Here is a 24,396-nt window from a genome sequence, read left to right on the forward strand (position 1 = left end):
GGAACTTTTTAGGTTCAGGAGAACATTCTTCATTTTTTATATTCCCATTCATAATACATGAAATGTTTTTCCTACTCCTGGAGAATGCCACAATTTTTTTTTGATTCCTTCTTTTGTTGACCGGGTTAGTCAAACTAGGTTAGTGACTTCTCTTCACAGAAATCCAAGGTGGTATTTATACAACTGGGGAAAACGTGGCCAGGGCTTCGAGGGAACTTTCTCTACTCTTTTCAATAGGTGCCATGGGATCTTTTACATCCAAATGAACTACCACCAACTCAAGCAGATGTGCCCTCGGATTAACATCTCATCTGAATGATAACAATCTCAGGAGTGAAGCAATTCCCTAATGTTGCATTGCAGTGTCAGCAATCCAATTACCTGGCATAGGAAGAGAACCCACAACTTTCTGGTCTTCCAGTACCAAAGGTGAGTGTGCTTCTTGTTGAGCCACTGGCACCACTTTTTCTCTGTAATATACTATTTGCCAAATAAAAGAGAAATATCTGAAGGTTTCCTGTTTTTTTTTTAATAGTAAATGGTTTTACAATGTACTAAATTTTAAATGCTGGTGCTATGTGCACTGGTTTCCTAAACACATGAAGGATTATCTGCTGTAGTTATTTTCTAGAAATATTTCAATAAAATAATTTAAAACAAAACACTCCCTCACTCAGTCAGCAGATGCCTTCTCACTGACATAAGCCCCTCACTAGCAGCTGGTGATTCTCCTGCTCCTTCCTGGCAGGAAGCTCACAAATTCCTGCTGCCCTCATTTGCCTACTGTACGGCCTTGAACAAAACACTTACCCAGGCAGTGGTTGGAAGCAACTGGGACTTTGGGCTAAACTTCTCAATGGTCCACTGGACTACAGACCTAATAACCACCTAAGTCAGTGACCCTGAAACTGGACTTGCAGGTGGCACAATACAGGCTTCCACTGGTATAACAGAAAGCAAAATACCCCACCTTGAAGAAACAGACTCCCTGATGCTATAAATATCTTTGCTGTATATTTTTATTAGTGTTTTTGCTATCCATGCCTTCCAGAGAATTGACAAAGTGCACCATTTTAAATAAAGCTTGCAAACGAGCTCTAACCAGTAAAATTCTATGATTTACTAAACTCCTTGTACATTTAAAATCACTAACAATATGCATCATTGTAAGACTACATTACAATGTATTGCCTAAAATCTATATATAAATACATCAACGATTCCAAAAGTATCAGGGAAAGGCAATGACTGTGACTTTATTCCTTCTCAAGGACAACTTCTTCCATATGTATCTATATGGTTTCCTGGTGGATGGTTTCTGTGAGAGGTCAAATTTTTTTGATTTTAGTTGTGAAATTGAGAGTAGCTGGCCACATTCAAAAATGGTGAAGCCATACAAACAACTTCAGTATGCTGACATATGGGTGAGGTTTGCCCAAGGACTGTGAAAGTAGGCCCTTGAAATAATTAAGTCTAAGAGGTCTTCCTTCCAGAATGTACGGTGACAGTAGCAGGAGATACCATTGTGTGCCAAGAGGGGACCCCCAGGATTAGTCTGGAATTTAGTTTTTGGCCTTCTGGATAAATCCAAGAATAAGGTGAGCTCACGGATAAGCACAATAAAGTTGTCATTTCTCTACCAGTGCACCTCTAACCCCACTGTCATTCACTGAGAAAAGAGAGTAGAAATTCTGCATTTCATGTTTAATGGCAATACAAAGGGGTCAACGACTGTCTGTCTTCATGATCTGAATATTCTGTCAAACATTCTATTCACCATCCTCGGATGTAATGACCACTCAAATGGTAGAAGTCTACTGTTCAGGTAGTCAGCTAGTACATTGTAGGCTACAGCCCCACAGCCTCCTCTCCAGGGCATCATGATGAATATATAGTTACATCTTAAGCAAACACAGTGCATTAACTTCGTCAAGTGTCTTCTCAATATCATGTTCTTAATGCCAGAAGAGAAAGTGAAGGTCCAACAAACCTTCTTTGACCATTTAATCCAGTCTCAGGGGACATTGTGGCCGCATTCTTGTGGTCTTAGGCTATACGACAGCAGACATCTAAATGGTTCCCCATGTAAGATAATAAATGTGACCACTACAGAAGGTGTTTCATTTGTTCTGAAAATAAGAGCAGTTAATGTCTCAGAGAATCCACATTGTAAATCTGTTCATGAAACTGCTATAGTGGTCGCTCTCCAATCCCAAATATGAGTACAGGCATGTCTTTCCAGACTCCCATATCCATCTTCCACTTACTGCACCTATGTCTGCTTGAGGATGGGGTGCAATTTAAAGGCAAGACAGCCCAGAACTCCTGGTCTTGAAAGTAATCTCTATTTCACATTGCTGGATCTCCGTGCAGTGCGTCTGCACATGCAGGCCTTCCAGATTGTGTTATTCCCTTTAGGAACCTGCAGTAGTTCACATGGAGAGAATGTCGTCAATCTGGCTTATCAGGAAAGAACCAACCACAGAGGGCACATTCTATGGGTAATAAAGAGGGAAAGAGAGATGGGGCTTGCTAACCAATATAACCGCAAAAAAAGGGGATGGGGGCTGAGGAAAGGTAATACTACTGCATCTGTGAACATATTCAAACATCTATGATTAAGGAAAATTCCTAACCCAACTGCACTGTGTTTATCACATGGTTTACCGCTGAAGTAGTGGCAATATTTGGAAACATTCCCAGATGCTATGGACTAAAGGGTGGCTCTGCCCTCAGATGTGGTTTGCAGCAGAACCTGTAATATGTCCAAAGAAAATCCTACCCTGGTTCTAGAGGCAGTGTTTAGGTTATAATGCTCATGGAAGTTGTAGGGAGATGACCAGGTACCTGCTTGCAAGACGGCTTGGATTCTATGCCCTCTGAGGAAGACACTTCTGGCTACTGTTCTTGCAAAATGGGACCTCATATGGCCTGGTACAATCTCAACTGAGGAAAGAAAGAGAAGGAGATGCAGTGAGCCACTCATTTAAGAGGTGGTCTACTAAAAAACAGGCTTGTCCTCCCCACCTAGCAAACACTGTACATAACTCTGATTTTCTTTCCCCTTCAGTCCATTCAGTAAAAAACATCACTTGCCTATGCAAAGTCAGGGTGTGTAGGATCCCTTTCCCCTGATTAAGCAGAGTAAGAGAAAAAAAAAAAAGAGATGATGATGGACTGACTTAGAAAGTCTTCTATCACCACTTTTGGCATGAAGGTGAAACTGCTGCCGAGTGTTACTCTGTCCATGCAGAAAATGAAAAAGGGTTGTATACACACGAGGGCCTACAGCTCTGCTACTGTTTCCTTCTGGCAGACATAATGGCTATTAAAAAGGCAGTTTTCAGGTCAAGTATATGTGGGGTGCACCAGCTCCAGACTCAAGAGGATGCAAAGTTAACTTCTACAACACAAAGCTAAGGTTCCCTTGGGCAGAGATAACCTCCTTGGGAGGCCTCAAATGAAACAGACCATTAAGGACTCACTTTAGTGGCAACAACGGATAAAGGAGAGATCCCAAAGTAGTCATTCAGAAATTGCAGATGCACATACCTTCACTGAAGCAAAAGACAACCCTGGTTTGTAAAGATTTGACAATGAGGATCATGGACACTAAAGCCTGGTTAGGATCCAGACACTTTTCTCAGGCACCAAAAGGAAAACTACTTTTTCTGACAGAAGGAATGCCCTTTGCGTTTTAGCGTCCAGAAGAGCTGACAGAAACAGAACTTGTCTACAGGGTACCAGCTGAGATTCTGTCAGATTGAAGGACAGTACTAAACTTTTGAAAGGCCAGAGTAAACTGCAGAGATGCCTGCATCTACCAGAGGGTTGGAACTAGATCTAGGCAGTCATCCAGGTAAGGATAAATTTGAATGCACTTGTTTCTGCAACAGGCAAACACTGAGGCCAGGTAATTCATAAACTCCCTTAGTGCAGCAGATAAAGCAGAGGGCAAGGAAGTACATGGGTAGCTAGCACTCATAGCTGTGAATCCTGAGAAACTGGTGGTGACCTACTTCCTGGACATTATTACATTACTATCTCAATTAAAAATAAACTCAGTACACGGCAAGTGGCTTACACGTACACAAGTCCCTTTAATTCTATTGAAAAACATGGTAAAACACTTAAAATAATACCACAAAATAAAAGCTAAATGGTTGAGTACTTTCTTCTGTTAATTTGACATCTTCAGATGATTGGTTCTTTCAGTTCTCTCAATTACATTATCCCATATCATGTTGATCCTATTCCAACTGGGCTCTCTCACAACTGGACTGTGAGAACCATTCTATAATACTGAATTTTGAACAGTCTGAAAGACTGTAAGCACCACAGAGTGTTATAAACATAGTTTGCGTATTATAAATTTCCTGTATGAAGGCAAACGTATTTGCCTATGGAGATTTCCACTGCATCTACTGACAACAGCACATTTTCCTGACAACTGACAGCCTAAGCAGACTAGCCTGCCTTACAAAATGGTCAACTTTTTCTGCCATAAAAGCAAAGCTGCTGCTTTCTGAATTTTACTTGAAACTCTCTGTGGCCTACACTGGGACAAGTGGTAATCTTCAGGGAGGTCTATGGACAGGACACAGTGTTAGTTCTAACTGATTATTCTGAGGTCAGAGGTATGCACTGGATCCATGTACAACCAAGTAGGAGTTATTCTGTCTGGCTAACCCCAGCCTGGTTATTGTCCAGACAATCCATCACTTATTTCCAGCAGTGTTGAAAGAGGGTCTGTTCACCCCACTTTTCAAGACATCATACTTTACATGTGCAGACTGGAAAATTTCTGTTGGATCTCTAAACTCCCACTTACTGGTAAAGTTAGTGAAAAGATAAGCTGAATTACCTATTAACAACTCATAACTATTTTTATTCTTTATTAATCTGGTTTCAAGACCTGACAGAGCACGACTACTTCACTGTAGTGGTCAACGGTTTTGTTATTGAGAAAGATCGGTGTTGTTATTCAGTACTGGTTCTACTTGATCTCTTTGACACATGTAACATGGCGGATCATTGGATCCCAAATTGGAGTTTGCACAAATCACTCTGATCTCTCTGGTTAGCATTTTATTTCTAAGGACACATGCACTAATCAAGTTAAGCACACCCCCCCCCAAAGTCTCAATCACTAATTCAAACTTATGGCTCTCCAAAGTGCCTGGCCATGGCCCATTCACAATCTACAGATGGAGCCTGTGACAAACCAAAATGCTGCCAGTCCAGCTAGCTGGAATTTTGTAAATAATTATATGTCACTTGAAATTATTAATATGATTTATACAGAAATGTGACACTGCCAGCCCAGCTATCTAGCATTTTGTAAATAATCATACGTCATTTGTGAATATTAATGATTTATATGCTTGTCTTACAAATGCAAGAGAACTGTGTGTTATGTGTATATTAAACTACTGGTGCAGAAGTGTGTGTTGAACTGTATGTTCTATTACTGAGCTTCAAGAATGTAACCACATTGTACTCAACTGGAAAAGAACAGAGATAACGTACAAACTCTAAGAAAATAAGTGAATTGTTTTACAATTGCGTTTATCTCTCAGTTTCACTGAAGGAGACAGGATGTCTACAGCTAGAGGTTTCTTTCTATTGTCTTGAAACATAAATAATTACTAGGTTTAAAATGTAAAAGTGTTTAACTGTTTTTTGACTTCCAGTTCTAGGCAAACTTCTGAGAGACATGTACTTCTCACACAGAGATGCTGAAAATTCTGTTGGTATCTGTTAGCCTGGGAACTGAAGGCAGGTGACAAACAGTGATGTCATCCACCTGACCCAGCAGTAATTTTTGATATTAATTTGAGAACTTTCTCAGAGACTGCGCATTTTGTATCTTGTCTTGGATCTGAAAACATCCATTCAGCACTTCTCATCTACATTTGCCTTGCTCTGTAAGTAAGTTTTTTAGGTATAGTATTCCTTTTAGAGATGGTTAGGAATATAGTGAAGATTAGTTCAGATGTTTTCTGTATTTATTTGAGATAGTCTTGCAATGTTATTTTAAAATATTTCCTATTTAAGCTCTTAAGAGTCCTTGCATATATATTTGGTGATGCTGTATGGGCCACTTCTAAATAGCCTTGGCCTTGGTCACACTTACCATTTGGATTTGCATAGCAAGATTGGTCACCCTTTTGGGAAGGGCCTTAAAGTAGCTGATAAGGAGGTCCTGGTGGCAGTGATAACTACATTATGTTCTCAAAGGGCATAGTAAACTTGTGCCAGCCTTTCCCAGGTGTGTGTTTGTGTATAAATCAAATCTCAAAGTGTGTGTGTGTGTGTGTGTGTGTGTGTGTGTGTGTGTGTGTGTGTGTGTGTGTGTGTGTTCTACTTGGGCAGGAAACGAAGCACTGGTTGGACAGAGATTGCTGGGAGGACTTGGCTTGGAACCCTGGCTGAGGAATCAACTCTATAGCTGTGCCAGTGGGGAGTCTTACTGGGGAATCTGGAGAAAGCGGGAGAAACCAGCCCCAGACTGACTGTGATCTCTGTGTGCTCTTAAGGGAAAGTGTACTTGACTATGTGTGTACTTGTCATCCTCGCAATGTGCACGTCCCTTGCCGGTGCTAGTGGTGAGGATCGAGGCTCCTTGATTACTGGGCCAGTGCAGGAGCATCACATATTAATTGTTTGGCAGTGGTGGGATACCCACATCACATACTAATTGGGTGACTGTGGTGAGTTAGCTATATCACATATTAAGTGGCTTGTACTGGTGTGGACAGTGAATTCCTGTAACCTGTGTACAGTGTTCTCTAAAGGTGTCTGTACTCTCAATCAGCCACGCAGGGAACATTCAGAGTTCATATCACAATTGTTTTATTTTTTTGTTAGTCAGTCAGGGAGAGCACGGAAGCATGTCAGCAGGGGAGTACGGGAAGCTGACAAGGAGCCAGTTGGCTGAAATGTGCCAGGCTAAAGGACTTGTGCATGCCAAAATGACTAAAGCAGGGATGATTGCAGCTTTAGTCACAGCTACATCACAGAATAGCGACTAGGAGGACAATCAGACTGGCCGTGGAGATGGGCAACTCTCAGTAAATGGACAGCTCAACCTTTCCACGAGGACTTAAAAATCTGTCTGGAGTAGAGGCCAAGCATTTGGAAATAGAGGCAGCACAGAGACTGAGGCGTCAAGAGACAGTACAGTTGTGTACACTTACCATAAATGTAGATTTTTCGAGTGTACTCACTGCTGCAGACATCACATTTGGGTTATCTGCCTGCAGGTGGCCCTCAGTCGGCCTGAATACCAGAGTCTTGAGATTTCTGCATCTGATGCTGTCGCTTCTTCCATGATGTCAGATCGTCAGGGGTATAAAACATGCAGCCAGTGCTATTACATCAGTTTTTCTTGCCCCAGATGTCAGGAGCCCCCAAAATAGGAAGCAATTACATGGTACGTAACACCTCCAGCAAAAAGCAAATACCAATGATATAAGATATACTAAACAAAACAGATCGGTAGAAGTAAAGAGAAGTCAGGGGGCTGGAGGGAGGGTAACCAGGACTGCAACAGTGAATACACTTGCACATCTACATTTATGGTAAGTGTACACAACTGTACTATGTTCTTTGTGTTTCACTGCTGCAGTCACATTTGGGTTGATTTCCAAAGCTGAGGATGGGTGGAGGTAGTTAAGAAGAATTAGGGCTGGCAATCAGGCCCTGTAAGACTACTGTGGCAAATCCAGCTCTGGATTTGGAAAAGATAGGTAAGTGGTAATGCTTGGTGAAAGTGGGTACAGAGCTCCAGGTTGCAGCTTCCATGATGTCCCTGGCTGGGACTCCAGAGAAAAACTGTACAGGTTGATGTAGCTCTAGTGGAATGTGTTCTGATCCCGTGGGGTAGGTTTCCCATGGTGTTTGTAGCAGAAATGAATGCAGTGTACTATCCATTTAGAAATGGTTTGCTTTGAAATGTCCTTGCCCTCTGCCCCTGCAGCAAAGCTGACTAGCAGCTGGTCAGATTTTCTGAAAGGCTTAGTCTTGTCCAGATAGAACCTAAGCTGCCTGTGCACGTCCAGGAAGTGGTGGATCCTTCCCCCTTCATTTTGAGGATTATGAAAAAAGTTTTCAAATGAATGGATTGGTTTAAAGCCACACTAGATACCACCTTGGGCATAAATGAAGGGTTGGTCCTGAGGGAAACCCTGTCTGCATGGAAGATAATGAAGGGTTCCACGGCCATAAGGGCCTGCAATTCAGACACTCTTCTTGCTGAAGTGATGGCTAGAAGTAAAGCTGTTTTCCATTAGAGGAATTTTAACTCTGCTGTAGCAGCAGGTTCAAAGGGCGGAAGCATGAGCTTTTCCAATACATAGTTAAGGTCCCAGGCTGGAGTGGGAGCTCTTCTGGGGGGGGGGGGGTCTTAATTTTTTTGTTCCTCTCAGGAACTGTTTGACCAGATGATGTGAGAGAAGAGGGGTGGCTCAGTGTTATAATGAGCTGAGATGGCAGAGGCATGAACTGAAGAAAGGATAGGCCTTGTGGAGCATTTCTGTTAAGTAATCTAGTATATGAGATAAACTGGGCACAGTTGTGACCATTCCCTGAGACTGGCTCCAGGAATAGTATCTTTTCCACTTTTCTGAATAATATTTTCTCGTACTAGGCCTCCTTGCCTCCAGAATGACATCCAGCACCTGGTGATGAGTTCAAGGGATGAGCCAGGCTGCTAGGTTCAGGGTCTGGAGCCGAGGGTGCAAAATCTAGCCCTCCTGCTGGGACAGCAGGGAAGGGGGGTCTGTGGGAGGTGCCATGGTGTCACTACTGTCAGGCTGAGCAAAAGAGGGTACCAGTGCTGGCATGGCCAGTCTGATGCAATCAGGATTGTCCTTGGCTTGTCCTATTTGATCTTTAGTAGAACCTTCGAGTGGAGGGGCAGAGGGGGAAAGGCATAGATTGAGAGGCTTTCCCAGGTATAAGACAGGTCATCCACTTTTCAAGCTTGGCTATGGAGAGGTCTGGTGCAATTTTTGCTCAATTGACAGTTCTGAGTGGAAGCAAAGAGGTCCACCTCTGGTGGCCCCCACCTGTCCCTCAAAAGCTTTAATATTTTCGGTTCCAGTTTCCACTTGTGTGGGTCCATGAGATTTCTGCTTAAGTCGTCTGCCAAAGGATTTAGTTTGCCTGGCAGGAATTGAGCTTGCAGGTGCACCTGGTTGCTCAAGGCCATCTTCCACAGAGCCATGGCTAATCTGCAGAGTGGGTAGGAATGGGTTCCCCCCTGCTTGTTTATGTATCACATAACTGTGGTATTGTCTGTCTTTACCAATAGTTGTCCTGGAAGAATAAGGCCTTTGAAGGCTATCTGAACATTCTGTACAGCTAACATTTCTTTCTGATTGATATGCAGGCGCATTTGCTTTGGCCTCCATTTGCCTTGAATATATTGTCCTGCCATGTGAGCCCTCCATACACAGTCTGATGCGTCTGTTGTTAGGGTAGGGGGTTTAGTGAAAGGGAGCCCCTTGTTGTGGTAGCAGGCCTCTGCCCATCAAAGGAACTCTGTCCTTAGGCAAGGAATGATAGGAATCATTTTTCCAAGTCCCGAGAAAGTTGACACCAGAGACTTTTTTAAGTATCACTGAAGTTTCCTCATATGCAGTCTTGCATATGGAATTAGTAGAATGCAAGAGGCCATGAACCCTAGCAGTATTTTTCTTGCAGATAGCTGGGTTTTAGTGGCCAGTAGATTGAAGTAGTTTGTCAAATACATTTGTTTTTCTGGACTGAGGAATGCCATCTGGAAAGTTGTGTTCAAGCTTACTCCCAGGAATACAATCTGTTGGCTGGGTACCAGATGTGATTTCTTTTCGTTGATGGTGTACTCCAGTGAAGTTAGAAGTCTCTTTACAAATGTCAGGTGCTGTAGTAGCAATTGCTGACTGTCTGCCTGAATCAGGCAATTGTCCAAGTATGGGTAAATTTGAATTGTTCTCTGCCTGCAATATGCAATGGCTGGAGCTAGGCATTTTGTGAATACACTGAGTGCAGTAGATTAGCCAAAGGGAAGAGCAGAGAACTGATAGTGCATACAGCCTGTTCTGAAACATAGGTATTTTCTGCAAGATTCCCTTATGGGGACATGCAGATAAGCTTCTTTTAAGTCTAGGGTTGCTAGCCAGGAGTCCTTGGCTAGCATAGGAAGCAGCTGTTGGACAGTAAGCATTTTGAATTTTGGAACCGCGAGACAGGTGTTGAGAACAGACAGACCCAGGATAGGATGCCAAGAGTTTTCTTTTCTGGGTACCAGAAACAGTCTGGAATAAAAACCTTGTCCCCTTTATTTTGCTGGGACAGTTTGAGTAGCCTTGATACTGAGAAGAGAAATTAGTTGCTTTTGGGCCTCTGCCCACTGGTTTGGGGGGAGGTCTGGCCATCTGCTTGGGATTGGGAGTGAGTGGAAGAGGAATCTGTATCCCTGGGAAAAATAGTTTAAGACCCATCTGTCCTGGGTAATGTACTCCCAGTTTCTGGTATGCAGGACAAGTTTCCCTCCTAAAGGTGCAAGTACTTGGGCAAGGCTTGGAAGAGTTAAGGATAAGTCATTGTGAGATTTTACCATAGGAGGGCAGCTTACTACGCCCTGTTTTGGAGGTGGGAGCACTCCATTGCTTAGATCTGTGCACACCCTGAGACTGTAGTCTTGGTGGTCTGCTGCCCCGGGTTTGGACTGAGAAGGTCTGTGAGGGACTGGGAAAGACCAGTTTTTAGAAGGCCAATGCCTACTGAATCTAGGTGGCTGTACTTGTAAGAAATATTTAACAGTTTGCATAGATTTAGCTTTTTCCTCCATCCTTTTGAGGAGTTCTTCTGCTTTATTGCCAAACAGACGCTCTTGGTTTAAAGGTGCATCTAGTAATTTTGCTTTGACATGATCTGGCAAGTTTTGTTCCTTAAGCCCAGCATGCCTTCTAAGAACAGACCCAGTGACAGCAGCGCTGCAAGATGCTTCTAAGGCATCAAACCCGCATTGCAAAGTATGTTTACCAACTTGGCTAGCAGAATGCATTAAATCTTGCAAATCTGTGTGTTCTGCACAGTCAGGAATCATCATTTTCTGTTTAATTACTTCCATAACATGCTGTTGCTACTTTAACATACGAGACTGGAAATTTAAGGCCCTAATGGCAAGAGTAGCAGAGGTGTGTATCTTCTTACCCCATCTGTCTAAAGCCCTAGAATCCCTGTCCAAAGGGGTAGGATTTTTGGCTGTTGTAGCTTTAATGCCTTTAGGTCCCTGGGAAATGGTCTCTGGATCCGCAGTAAGATTCTTGAAGAGGAACTTGTGGGAGTCAAGTACTCTATAGTACCTGTCAGGTTTCCTGGGAGCTGGAGGCAAAGTATCAGGGGTAAGGCTGAATTCCAAGAAGACATCTACAATTTCCAAAACAGGAGGGATAGCTAGAGACCTGTGCTGAGGCAAGTTTAAAAAATCCCTGAGTCTCTTTTTGGACTGAGAATAGCTCTGGCTCTCCCAGCGGAAATGCTCCCTAAGGGTATGCACGGTTTCACCAAAAGTTTCTTCTGGTGGGGAAGCAGAGGGAATGGAATTCTCTGCATCAGAATCCTCATAGGTAGATAAGGGTATGCCCTGGTAATCAGAAGGGTCAGAGTTATCAGACTCCTGATCTGAAGAATCAGAAGGAAATTCAGTTCTTGGTCCGTTTGAGGGGGAAGGCTGACTTCCCCTAATTAAAGTAACAAGGTCTTCTGCCATTCTAAGCAATTGTTTTTGTGGCATGTTGGCCTGAGAATGTGTTTTGATCATCAGTTTCCAAGGGGTATTGCGAACTCTAGGCCTGAGAAATTCTGTATTTTTGGTTTGAAAAGAAGTCATCAGTTTAATATGAAAATCAGAAGGCCTGAATACAGCCTCAGAAGCCTGTGCCTGCACAGCGGCTCCAGACCCATCCAAGGTAGAGACATCTGCAGGTTCCATAGTCGAAGAAGCATCTCGCAGCATACCGGACTCTGAATGAGTCTCAGTAGAGGCCTGCGAATCTGTAGAAGCAGGTAACGGGGGCTGCGAAAGCGCCTCACTGAGTACCGGCAGACTGGAACTAGCTTAACGGTAATGTTATCGGCAGTTTTGGCCCTATGTGGTCTGTCTCTGTCTTTATCCTTGCATTTTTTCAGAAGATCGGTAGTTGGATGGCTTATCAAAGCCATTTTGGAATACGAAGATTAAGAGCAAAAGAATTTAGCTACAAAAATAGCCCGACGACGAATAGTTCGGCCATTGAACAAGGCACAAAACCAACAGAGAGGGACGTCATGGTCTGGGCCTAAACAGGTGACGCAGTAAGAATGAAAATCTCTGTGAGGTATTTGCTTTCCACAGGCAAGACAATTATTAATTTTTTCTGACATTGGTTAGAACAAGAATAAAGGATCCCCAACGGGGAACTTATCTTTTATAAGACTTCAGGTCTGAAACTCGAAAAACGAAAATTTCAGGAGACAGCCGACCGGCACTTGCGAACTGCTTCTGCTTCTGGCACCGCACGGCAAGAAAGACTAATGTAATGGTGTCGGCTGCATGTTTTATACCCCCTGACGTTATGGAAGAAGTGACAGCATCCAACGCAGAAATACCGAGACTCTGGTATTCAGGCCGACTAAGGGCTACCTGCAGGCAGATAACCCAAATGTGATGACTCCAACAGTGAAACACAAATAACATTGAGGAAAATAAGAAACTGCAATGTCTGAAGGCTGAAAAAAATTAAAAAGTGCGACACCTGGAAGCTGAGGAGAAGGAGAGGCAGAGGCAACAAGAAAAAGAAATGCTGACTCTTCACCAGAGTCATGGAGGTAATGGGGAAGGAAGTAACCGAACCCCAGAAGCAACAAAAATCAGTAAATTTCTTCCACAATTTACAGAGTGGGATAATTTTGACAGTTTCATTCATATGTTTGAGAAGGTATGTAAACAGTATAATGTTGACCAAGGGCTCTAGGTACGGTTCTTGACCCCCTTACTCCATGATAAAGCTGTAAATGTTATTTCCAAACTGTTTGACACTGATTGTTTAAATTATAATACTGTAAAAAATGTTTGCTAGAATGTTTTAAGTTAACACCTGAAACTTATTGGAAAACGTTTTGTGAGCATAAATGCAAGGCAGATGAAAGTGTGTGTGAATATGTTGCTAAACTAAGTACTTATTTTCATAGGTGGGTAAGTGGATGTCAGCTCACCACTTTTGAAGGGCTGGCAAACCTTTTGGTGAGGGAACAAGCCCTTAGCGCTTTGCCTGAGGACATGAGAATCTGGTTAGCTGATAGACAATGCAATACTGTAGATGAGTTGGTGAAGAAAGGAGACCTATACCTAGCAAGCAGGGCATCACCCCCCAAGAAAGAGACACCCAGTGCAGCCCATGGGTCTAAGGGAACCCATGGTGGGCAGCCCAAACTGCCCCAACATAGTCCGCCAGTAGCAGGGGAAGCCACTTGTTCAGGTACGTCCTGGACCAATGGCTAAATGTTTTAAATGCAACCAGTGAGGCCATGTAGTATACAGTATACAGATGTCCACGGAGGCAAGGTGAGGAACAAAAGGTGGGAGAGCCAATATGTGGGAATGACAAAATGCCAACAAGTAGGTTGTCTCGAGACAACAAGGGTACCAAACTACCACAAGAGGTTACATCCTATGTTAGTGAATGGGAAAGAGCTGGTGGCTAAGACAGACACAGCCTCTGACCTAACCATTGTGAAGCCTGTAATAGTTACAGAGGAGCACTATTTGTTTGGGCAGTCTACTCCAAGTCAGAGCTTTAAGAGGGACCCGTTCCAAATACCTTTGGCTAGGGTTCACCTTGACTGGGAGGGTGGAAAAGGAAGGAAGCAAGTTGGTGTGTTCGAGGATATCCCTACAGATGTCCTGATAGGGGATGATTTTGCTAATGCAGTACCGAGTGTTCATGCAGTTACACGCAATCAAGCTTGGAGTCAAGTATATGGGTCTAGTAGCTTGGGAGAGACCCAGACAGGCCACACACTTGCAGCCAGGACTGGAGAGGTGGTAACTACAGAGAGGGAGCTACCCTGTAGCAGTGAGACTGAAGGTAACCCACAGCAGAGGTGAGTAGTAGTACCCAGGCTGACAGTGAGGCACCACTGTCAGAGGATACCAGGGGCACAAATTGTACCATGTTAACATGATAAAACTTTACCATGACAGGGAGGTCCTTGTGCTCAGTATTTGCAGTGGACTGCAGGAGGAATCTAAGGGGGATCTATGGCTACAGAGAACCAGCCAATCAAATCCCAAATTACTATGGTGGAGCTTAGGGTTACAGGCATATGATGGGATAGTGCAGCATGGTACTGGGGTCAGCAATGCCAAGGCAGCTGGAATCTCAAGACAGGGAATGAGGTAAGGTATTACCAGATAGGCTCAACCCTCTAAAGAAACGTTTCTTAAGGGTCACATGAAAAAGTAGCTCGAGTTCTCGTGAGGGGAGTAGTGTGAAAAAACGAAATGCTGCCAGCTCAGCTAGCTGGAATTTTGCAAATAACTATATGTCACTTGAAAATATTAATACGATTTACATATAAATGTGACACTACCAGCCCAGCTATCTGGAATTTTGTTATTAATCATATGTCATTTGTGAATATTAATATGATTTATATGCTTGTCTTACAAATGTAAGAGAACTATACAGTATGTGTATATTAAACTACTGGTGCAGAAGTGTGTGTTGAACTGTATATTCTGTATGAGCTTCAAGAATGTAATCACAGTGTACCCTACTGGAAAAGAACAGAGTTAACTTGTAAACTCTAAGAAAATGAGTGATTGCATTTATCTCTCAGTTTCACTGAAGGAGACAGGATGTCTACAGCTAGAGGTTTCTTTCTATTGTCTTGAAACAGAAATAATTACTAGGTTTAAAATGTAAAAGTGTTTTAATAAATGTTTTATGACTCCAGTTCTAGGCAAACGTCTGAGAGATATGTACTTCTCACACAGAAATGCTGAAAATTCTATTGGTATCTGTTAGCATGGGAAACTGTAAGGCAGGTGACAAATAGTGATCCAGCTGACCCAGCAGTAATGTTCTGATATTAATTTGGGAACTCTCTCAGAGACTGTGCATTTGTATCTTCTCTTGGATCTGAAAACATCCATTCAGCACTTATCTGCATTTGCCTTGCTCTGCAAGTAAGTTATTTAGGTATAGTACTCTTTTTAGAGATAGTTAGGAATATAGTGCAGATAGTTTAGTTGTTTTCTGTATTTATTTGAGACCGTCCTACAATGTTGTTTTAAAATATTTCCTGTGATTCTGAACTCTGAAGTGACTGTGAATGTTATTGAGTAGTGTATTGTTGTTTTATTATTTATTATTAAATATACCTAAAGCTTTTAATAGTGGCTGGTTCATTTAGAGATATTTAAGCTCTTAGGGTACTTGCATATACATTTGGTGACACTGTATAGGCCACTCCTAAATAGCACTGGCCTTGGTCACACTTGCCATTTGGATAATAGTAACATTACACAGTAAGATTGTTCACCCTTTGGGAAGGGCCTTAAAATAGCTGATAAGGGATTCTGGTGGCAGTGATAACTACCTTATGGTCTGGACAGAAGGGGGCATAATTGTAAACCTGTGCCAGCCTTTCCAAGGTGTGTGTTTGAGTAGAAATCAAATCTCAAAAGTGTGTATGCGTGTGTGTCAGCTACTTGGGCAGGGACATATAGCATTGGTTGGACAGAGAGAGTGCTTGGAGGTCTTGGCTTGGAACCCTGGCTAAGGACTCAACTCTATAACTGTGCCAGAGGGGAGTCTTATTGTGGATCTGGAGAAAGAGGAAGAAACCAGCCCCAGACTGACTGTGATCTGTGTGCTATTAAGGAGATTGTACTTTACTGTGTCTATACTTGTCATCCTCCCAATGTGCATGTCCCTCACTGGTGCTAGTAGTGAGGATCGAGTCTCCTTGATTACTGGGCCAGTGTAGGGGTGTCACAGAGCCACTGAAATTCTGTACCCATGGTAAATCTGGGTGAGTTTTTGGATGACAGATTACCATTTTAAGACCGGGACATGTTTGTTAAATCATCATTCTGCCCCATGCCCAATGTACTTATCATAGGAGACTCAATTCTGAAGCACACTGATGTCCCCCTCACTAAGTTGAACAAGGAGAAGGTGACAGTCAGTTGTCTATCACATACCAGGATCTGCCACATAACACATGTACTGAGGTCACTCTACAACAAGTACAAATATGTACTCAGGTCACTCCACAACAAGTACAAATATGACTCAGTCATTGTCCATGTGGATGTGAATGTCCTGAGACGTACCTCCTTGGACTATATGAAAAGAGATGTAATGGAATTCTCATATTACGTGGCCCAGGCAGTTATGACCCTAGCCCTGAGCAGTATTCTACCATAACCCAGAATGATACCACAGTATGAGTAGAAAATGATTGACTTCAACAATTGGTTAACTTTCTGGTGTCATTCTAAAGGGATCCAGTATCTGCCTGGGACAACATGATCAAAAGACCTCAAAGTTTTGCCAGAGATGGCCTGCATCTGTCACCCCTGGGATTCTGGGTACTGGCTAAGGCTCTTGCCACCCCTATACTGCCTTTTTAGGCAGTCTTCCAAAGACCAAAATTCCACCATAGCAGCTGCAAACAAATGCAATCTGAGGGTCATGCTGCTCAATGCTAGAAGTCAAAATCTCAAAATGCATTCGCTTGAGGCTCTCCTCAAAATGGAGAATGTCAATATTTGTGCTATAATGGAGACCTGCCAAGCTGCAACTCATTCATGCTGCTCAATGCTAGAAGTCAAAATCTCAAGATGCACTCGCTTGAGGCTCTCCTCAAAATGGAGAATGTCAAAATTTGTGCTATAACGGAGACCTGGTTTACAGAGGCAGAAAGCACCCCTGTGCTCCCAAGCTGCAACTCATTCAATACCTTTTGGCCCCAGAATGCGTCCGGAAGCTCCAAAGGCAGTGGTGTCTCTATGTTCTTAAAGGATACACACACACCTCTAGACTGGCAGCCCAGCATAATGCATCCGAGATACGTCAGGTACAACTAACAATGGGTTAAGATGGCGATACAAGTCATAGCCTACTAAAGAACCCCAAACTTGTCCCTAGACTCACACGCCAACTTCCTAAGCACCCTGGAATCTATCAAGGTCCAACCAAATACTCTCATACTGGGTGTCTTCAACTACCCTTCCATCAACTGGGAAAACTAAACAAGTATCAATGTACAGGCCCTACGCTTTCTGGAATGTATCAGTTTCAATGCCCTGGACCAGCTCATTCTGATCCCCATCATAGGAAGCAACATCCTCAACCTAGTTATCACCAACATGGGAGACCACTGCCCCACACCTATAGTCAGTTCCTCCCTGGTTAAATCTGACCACAAACTGATCACCATGGAAATCTCCATCTCACTTACACTCCCGATAAGGTGACCACCCTGAAAAACTTCTCTAAAGCCGACTATGGGCTCCTAAAGCAGAGGTGGCTAACTTCTCAGCATCCATGCCAGTGGAGAATAGCTGCATGACTGCTGAATCATACACCAATTCACTGTACGAGCATGTACACAAATGCATGGACCTTGCCATACCAAATAGAACTAAGACCCTCTCTTCCAAAAAAAAAAAGAAAGCCAATCTGGTGGTCCCCAGCTATCAATAAACTCTACAACAGAAGGAAGAAACTATTGCAGAAAAAAATGAAGTCACAAGACTGGAAAACCTCCCTTATCAGTCTCAACAAAAAGCAGAGATCCCTTATCAAATCCTCTAAAGCTAGCTATGAAGGCAGAATTGCAGCTGACACCAAAAACAACCACAAAGCCTTCTATAGCTTTATCAAAAACCTCAAAGGCAATACCCAGATTTCCTCTGAGTTATTGAACAATGGCACCTCCTACACTGAGCCAACAGATATGGCCAACATACTCGCCGACAGACTCAATGCCAACTTTACCCCCCCCCCCAAGGGCTCTATCACAATACCAGATGAAAACCTGGTACCTACCATTTCTGCGGCAGAGGTAAAAGCTGCATTGTCCAAAGCCAAGAATACAACATCCATGGGACCTAATAATATCCCTGGCTGCATCCTACATGAGCTAGAAACGAACTGGCACGACATCTGTGTGCCCTGTTCAATCACAGCCTTACCTCAGGCTATGTCCCTAAAAAATGGCGTACTGCTACAGTCATCCCGCTCCATAAAGGGGGAGCAACTGCAGACCCTGGGAACTATTGCCCCATTAGCCTGACAAGACTGGTATGCAAAGCTATGGAGCGCATCATCATGGACCTGCTTAACAAAGATATAGGCAATCTCCAAACTCTTGACCCCTCATAGTTTGGCTTTGTTAAGGGGAGATTCTGCCTGCTGAACTTGGCTAACTTCTTTGAGCAGTCACCAAGGCTGTGGATGAGCGTAAGGCAGTGCATACAGCTACCTCAATCTGGCCAAGGCCTTGGATACCATTCCCCAGTCAGGTATCATTGATAAACTCACAAAACTAGGCATCAATCCTTACATCACTAGGTGGGTTGTAAATTGGCTTACAGACAGGACCCACAGAGTGAATGTTGTGGATTCCAAGTCAGACTGTAAATCACTCACGAGTGGAGGCCCACAGGTCTCAGTACTGAGCCCACTCCTGTTTGGCATCTATTTCTCAGAAGTCCAGACCAACACAGAAGGACTCTGGTTGACCAAGTTCACTGATGACTGCAAGCTAGGAGTCATTATCAACTCCCCAAGTGATACAGAAGTTCACTGATGACTGCAAGCTAGGAGTCATTATCAACTCCCCAAGTGATACAGACATCCTACAAAAGGGCCTCTCTGAGACTTATGACTGGTATCAGAACCATGACCTGAAGCTTAACGCCAAAAAATGCATCATCATCCCCTTTGGAAAAAACTCAGTTCCCACGAATTACCACGTTGATGGGAGTCCACTGAACAGGCCATAAGAGATCTGGGCACCCAGGTCAACAGCAACCTCACCTTCGACTACCACATTCCCACTGTGGTCTGAATGTCTTTCTATGTGGTACATCTTATAACCAAAGGTTTTGCATCCAGGAAGAAAGAGGCTCATCATCCCTCTCTACTCATCCCTCATTTGACCAATCATCGAATATAATGCCCCGTTTGGCATTTACATGACCAGACAGCTACAACAGTTGGAGAGGCCACAAAAGTACCTCACAGAAAGAATCCTAGACCTTAAACACATGTCCTACATGGACAGATTCAAGAAACTTCAGCTGTTTTTGGACTGTTATCGTCTAGTTAGAGGTGATCTCTGCTTGACTTCCAAAGTCATGTCTCACCCAGCCCTACTTGAAATGCTACACCTAAAGAAATCCCAATACCCCTGCACCACACAGTCCACAGATCACAACCTCATTACCACAATTAACAGAATATGCTGGAGGGACAGGTTCATCTCCCAAAGACTGCCCATACTCTGGAATAAGCTTCCCATTCATGTCAAGCAGAGCACCTCACTGGCCCTCTTGAAGAGTGGATGGGTAACAGAAAGTTCACTCCAAGGATCATTCCAGTTGCACTACTTGGATATGGGCACTGTGAACTAATATTGGGTGGCACGGTGCCTGTGCAATTTTGTTTGGGCTAGGCTTGTAAAGGCTCCAGGGCCATTAGCCTAGTACACACCTATGAACCTATGAGCAACACTGCCTGGCTTGCACACATTTCTCCTCCAGAAGACCTGGCAATGATTATTTATTTCCTTTATTAACTGTGTAACCTAAACAATAGGCCATTTTCAGTAATGACCTGGGCCAAATGGCAAAAGACAAAGCGCTATTTACATGAACAAGAACAAATGATAAAATGCACAACTGTGAATAAGAGTCATGCACAGACATTATCTAAACAAGTACAGGCTGTGTTATAGAAATACGTGAAAAAAATTCATTATGAAATAGAACATACGGAAAGTAATGATGGTGATGATATCACAACTAGGCCAAAATGTATGCCTAGTAAAACAAATGTGTAGAGTTTTAAAATTATATCAGACGTCATGAAAAGAGCTCGAGTCACAAACCAATGAGAAAGCCACTACTAGTCCTGTATGGATATGTATAAACAGAATGGGATACTTCTAAGATTCAAAGAAACTTTGTCATTTAGGAAACACAAGTGCTACCTGAGTATCAGCTCTTTTACAGGAGAAAACAAACACAAAAAGACAGACATTGTAGGTATTAAAGAATAAACAATGACTACAGTATAAAACTAAATAACTAAGCAGCTTCCACAAATGCTTGTACACTATTTATTACATTGGATAACACTAACTACTAGATAACTAACACATGAAAAGAAACATACACTATACACAGAGGTAAGATCGGGTGATACTGCACATAAGGAGTGACTGGAATTGCACTTAAATGAGAATATATTCATTTTAGTATCAATAAACAAACAGAATTACTGTATGAAGAAAAAAAGAAAAGAAAAAGAGTGAGAGTGTACCAACCTATTATAGTTTTGATACATCCAGATTTATGTCTGCATTAATACGTTTTACTGCAGTTGGACAAAATCTGTTCATGATTCTGGAGGTCCTGCAGCAGATGCTCTGTAACCTTCTACCAGAAGCAAGTTTAGTGAACCAACCATATGCTGGATGAGAACTGTTGCTCAGTATTTTGTGGGACCTCTTTTTACATCTCAGTTCAAAGAACTCCTGTAAGGTAGGAAGACTAGTGCCCACCATCTTTTCTGCAGTTCTTAGTATTCCTTGCAGCTTCTTCCTTTCGGCCATTGTGCTGTTACCGAACCATACAGCGCAGCTACTGCTGATAATGCTCCCAATGGCTCCTCTGTAGAAGGTAATTAGAGCATTCATAGAGAGCTTTGCTTTTCTCAGCCTTCTTAGAAAGTGTAGTCGCTGGTGAGCTTTTTTATTAGCTGGCCTGTGTTTGCATTGCAAGAAAGATCCTCTGATATATGTACCCCCCAAGAACTTTGTAGTTTGGACTCCCTCCACTTATTCACCATTGATCTTGAGGGACAGGTACATGGCAAAAGTATTTCTGAACTCAATAATTTATTTTGTTTTATTGATGTTCAGGTCTAAACTGTTGTTATTGCACCATTCAATCAGGAGTTGACCTCATTCCTATACCCACTCTCGTCATCACCACATATGACTCTGACCACTGTGATGTCATCTGCAAATTTGATAATGTCATTGTTGCTAGCTTTCGTACAGCAGTCGTGGATAAGGATTGTGAACAGTAGAGGATTCAGCACACAACCCTGGGGTACTACAGTGCTGATTGCAATACTCCCAGAAGTGTTGTTACCAGCACAGGTCCTTTGTGGTCTTCTGATCAGGAACTCAAGGATCCAGTTGCACAGCCCTTTATTTCTGCCAAGGCTGATTAGCTTTTCTACAGATTGCATCGGAATGACCGTATTGAATGCTAAGCTGAAATCTATACCCAACAGCCTGGCATAGCTGCTGTTCTCTTCAAGATATTCCAATGTGAGATGAAGTGCCACCGAAATGGCATCAGCAGTTGATCTGTTTGCCCGGTAGGCAAGCTGCAGTGGGTCAAAGAATTGAGGCAGTACTGCAGTCAAATGCCTTTTAACCAGTCTTTCGAAGCATTTCATTACATTTGATGTAAGGGCCACTGGCCTGTAATCATTTAGGCAGGTGGGGTTGGCTTTTTTGGGCAGAGGGATTATGTTGGTAACTTTGAAGCATGCTGGTACTTTTTCCTGGACAAGCGAGGCATTGAAGATGTCAGTCAGGACTATGCTGAGTTGGTCTGCACAAGCTTTCAATACTTTCCCCAGAATGTTATCAGGACCTGCAGCCTTCCTGGGGTTCACTTTTCTCAGTTGGGTCCTTACATCCACAGCACTGAAGATAAGTACTGCCTTCTTTTGGTCATCGAGAAGCTTTACAGCATCCAGGTTGTTTTTCTCTTCAAACCTGCCATAAAATGTGTTTGGATTGTTCGGAAATTTAGTACTATCATCGCACTGAGCTGATTTGGTCTTGTAGTCAGTTAGCTGTTGAATACCATGCCACAGATTTCTTGAGTCTTTCGCACCCTCGAAGCATCCCTGTATCCTCTTGCCATACTCCCTCTTGGCCTCTTTGATACCCTTTTTCAGATCAGCCCCTGCCAAACTTAGACCTTTCTTATCCTTTGCCCTGAAAGCAGTGTTTCTTGCCCTCAGCCACTCATACACCTTGCTGTTTAGCCATGGTTTTTGGCTGGCTCTTCCTTTAATATTTTTGATGTTCATTACATCCTCCACGCATGTGAATATATAAGCCATAGTTGTCTCAGTACATTTATCTATGTTCACCAGATTGTTCACCATGGCTGCCTTCCTGAAGACATCCCAGTTTGTGGTTTTAAATCAGTCCCTGAGACTTTCCCATGGCTCCTTCATGCCATACCCTAATTTGTTTCACAGTAGGCTTATCTCTGATCAAGAAAGATTTGTAAGTTGGTATTAGTTTTATGGATATGCGATCAGAGCCACCCAGGTTTGGTTGTTGTACAGCTCTGTATGCCCCTTTTATGTTAGTGTAAACCTTGTCCAGAGTATTTGCTCCCCTTGTGGGAAAATCCACAATTTGGTAGTAATTGGGTAGCACCTCCCTCAGATCTGCTTTGTTGAAGTCACCAGCTATCATAAATGCACAGTCAGAATTCTTGCACTGCAGCTCACATATAGTATTATGCAGTATACTCAGTACTTCAGTGACGTTAGCACTTGGTGGTACATATATATATATATATATATATATATATATACAGCTGCTACATAGACACCATTTAGTTCTCTGGGCACATAAAAGATCTGCATTTCAGTATCAGAAATTCCACATTTACAGAGCAATGTTCATTCACAATGTTACAGTTTTTGCACCAGCTATAATTCACAAAAATGCACACTCTGCCTCCCTTAGCTTTTCCACGCAGAGTTAGGCTTGCAAATGTGGTTTAGCTGTGAGCCACAGGACAATTGCACTTGTACCTATCTGCAAGGTGAGATTTTAGCAATTTGTGAAATACTCGAAAACTGTCGATATTTTGCCCATTTTGCAGTAATGTATTTTAGATGTTAGGTGCAATCTTACTAAATGCTTTGCGATGGTTACACATGTTTTGGTCTCTTCACAGCTGAAGTAGTATTATTCATCATGGACAGAAAGTATTGCCAGTAAATGCATAACTCCATGGCATATCACTAAAGGGCTGGTCGTAATCTAACCATATGATTCTTACCTGCAAAATCTCCACTAGCCTCAAGGGGTCTGGGGGGGTTATTAGTCAGGTACTAGAACTTGCGTACCACAATGAATCACAAACTGAAAAGTCCAAAGTAACACCTTTGCAGTATGAAGTCTGACTATTCACTTAGGCACTAGAAGGATTTCAATTAATTTTTTAAATAACGTAACCTTTTGGACATTCATGTTATAATTAACCTCAATCTTTTTCTTCACCAGTGGTATTACTTATGTTCCCTGTCATTGCATGATATAGGTCCTACCTATCTTAATGTGTCTCATGCTTTTTATTCCTCTTACTCCCTCCCCTCACCTTGCAATGGGCTGGTACCGACTCCTACAGCTACTGCTGCTGTATCTTTCGGCTTTTCCCAGTTAGGGGTCGCCACAGCAGAACTCCGGTCCGCTAATGATTGGCAGTATATTTTTACGTACCGAGTTTCCAGCCCTGACGTACAACCTTCAACGAAGGTATGCCCATTCACACGTCTACACACAGAAGATGCTTTAGCTGAGAATCGAATAGGACAACGTCTTACTGTGAGGCGACAATGCTACCGCAGCACCAGGAGTCAAAACAATTACAGCATGGGGCCCTTTGTGTATGAAGGTCTTTACCTGTGACATTCACTATGCTAGTTTAAGGAATGTACTATAGTGAAAAGCTTGGGGAGATTCCTTAAAGATATGCTTAAATTGCATGACATATTTTAACCGTCTTATTGCACTATTAGAATTTACTACTGTTTTTGTGTCTTTTTATTTGCTCTTTTTTTAATGTGCTTAGAACAAAGTACTGTAATAAATACTGACAGATTTACTTTTTGAAACACACTTGGAGTTAGAACTAGGCACTCTAATAAAACAATGACAGACAATGCTGAAGGCATAAAAGAATAACATAGTTATTAATCACTTCTTGAGAAAAATTTTAGGTGACATTATTATTGCATTTTCAACACTCTGAGATGACAATAACAATATAGCGATGTCTGATAATGTGTATAATTCACC

General features: G+C 42.7%; 1 protein-coding gene across 2 annotated transcripts in view; it reads right to left on the minus strand.

Annotated features, from left to right (window-relative positions):
- LOC122792230 (arf-GAP with SH3 domain, ANK repeat and PH domain-containing protein 3-like) overlaps positions 1–24,396 on the minus strand; it is a 1,314,966-nt gene that overhangs the window by 561,610 nt on the left and 728,960 nt on the right. The window lies entirely within an intron of this gene.

Source organism: Protopterus annectens, chromosome 1.part2 (genome assembly GCF_019279795.1).
Source record: "Protopterus annectens isolate FY-2018-M chromosome 1.part2, PAN1.0, whole genome shotgun sequence".
NCBI lineage: Eukaryota > Metazoa > Chordata > Ceratodontiformes > Protopteridae > Protopterus > Protopterus annectens.